This window comes from Lucilia cuprina, chromosome 4, assembly GCF_022045245.1.
Source record: "Lucilia cuprina isolate Lc7/37 chromosome 4, ASM2204524v1, whole genome shotgun sequence".
Taxonomy (NCBI): Eukaryota; Metazoa; Arthropoda; class Insecta; order Diptera; family Calliphoridae; genus Lucilia; species Lucilia cuprina.
In genome coordinates, this window is record NC_060952.1 from 47,636,149 (window position 1) to 47,638,258 (window position 2,110).

Below are 2,110 nucleotides of genomic sequence, written 5' to 3' on the forward strand. Positions count from 1 at the left end.
TCGCGAAAACTTTGGAAAGAGTGAAGAGGTATTTCTACTGGCCAAAGATGACTAGCCAGATAAAAACGTATGTTTCAAATTGTCAAATTTGCAAGGAGACTAAACCTGCAAATCACAATGTAATGACAGGAATTGGGGAAGAAGTTGTAACAGAAAGACCCTTCCAGAAACTTTACATAGATTTTCTCGGAAAGTATCCCAGATCGAAAAATGGAAATTGTTTTATATTTATAGTAGTAGATCATTTTTCAAAATTTATACTTTTAAAGGCTATGAAAGAAGCGACCACAAATAACGTTATACAGTTTCTGGTTACCGAGATTTTTCATAAATTCGGCGTTCCAGAAGTTATCCATAGCGATAATGGGGCCCAGTTTGTAGCAAAATCGTTTAGGAACATGATAGAAACATATAAAAATAACCATTTGAAAACAGCCTTCTATGCCCCTCAATCTAATGCTTTAGAAAGGGTGAATCAATCGGTTTTGGCTGCAATTAGACAATATCTAGATGATGATCATAGAGATTGGGATTTATATTTATCTGAAATTGAATGTGCCTTAAGAACATCCATTCATTCTGCTACTGGAGTTTCCCCATTCTTCGCGCTATTTGGGTTTCACATGTTCTTGAGTGGTACTGACTACAAATTAGCTCGAAAACTTTCATCATTAAGCGATCATGAAATTCTAAATGTTGATAGGAATGAAAAACTCGAAATTATCCGGGAAAATATTAGGAAAAATATGCATGAAGCCTATGAGAAATCTGCTAAAAGATATAACCAAAGGGCTAGAATTGTAAAGTTTATACCATGTCAAGAAGTTTATAGACGGAACACGTTATTGAGTGACTTTAAGAAGAATATAAATGCTAAATTTTGCAAAAAGTTCATAAAATCCCGAATTTTGAAATCCGTTGGTAATAACATGTATGAGTTAGAATCTAAGAGTGGAAAACCGAAAGTGGTGTTTCACGCAAAAGATATTAAAGTTTAAATGTGCAATAATATGGTTTTAGAAGCTGTGATAGAATCTGTGATAAACAACGTGCAATATTAGGATATAGGAAACAATATATTTTTAATATTTATATAATAATTTTTTTTTGTGTTTTTCGTTTCGTCCTAATAATTGTAACAATATGTCCAAATTTTTATGTATGGATTCTAAAATTATGTTTTGCATTCATGTATTTTGATTCTATACATGTACTTACCATAAAGTAGGGAATTCGTGCAATAACAAATAGTATTAAGTTGGATTGGCTTCAGAAAAGTCTCCATGCCAGTGAAATCTATAAATTGGAAAACTTCATTATAGTAAAGTCGATAATCTCAAATACTTTCCTAAAACAGTTGGAATCTATTAAGTAGCATTAATTAGGCCCGGCTGAGGATCTCAGGGTGTGGAAGTTCCCCACGTCAACTCATATAAGTTTCTCATATGGCACTGGCACACCGTTCTTATCTACGAAAATCTTGGTAAGCCAGAAGTTTTGTTGCAGTGCCCCTTAATTATTGACACTACTCCTATGGGAATTTAAAAAAAATTTACGTGGGGGTACCTACAATGTGCTCTTTGAAGGGGGACCATATCTGCTGCCCAACAGTCCTGACTGCCTTGCTAGTGGGCGTACCCTAATAATTTCATGTTTCTTTGTTAGTAAACTAAGGTTAGTAGTTTTTATTTTGTTTAAGTTAGTTTATTAGTTTCTAACTACAGATAAGTAATTTGGCTCATTGGCCTATTTGATTAGGGTTCCACCAGAAGAGTATACGAGTGGTCAGCTCGCAGTGGAAACACCAACCTATAGTCATGTGGTGGAGTTAAGCCACAACCTTTCCCAAACTCAAATAGCTGAAAGAAAGATGAAGAGAAACAAATTAGTATTAGAAATCTTGTGATAATGAAACGATACAGTTTTACCAGTATTCCTAAAAAGAAAACAAGTATGAAAGTATAGTCGGGCGTAGCCGACTATATAATACCCTACACCTGTCAGTATGTATGGGGATTATTTAAAAAAATAAAACATTTGGTTTGTTTTTTTTTAACTTTATTTCGGAGTATTTTTACTTTTATTTTGGCAAAAAAAAAATTTTTTACAA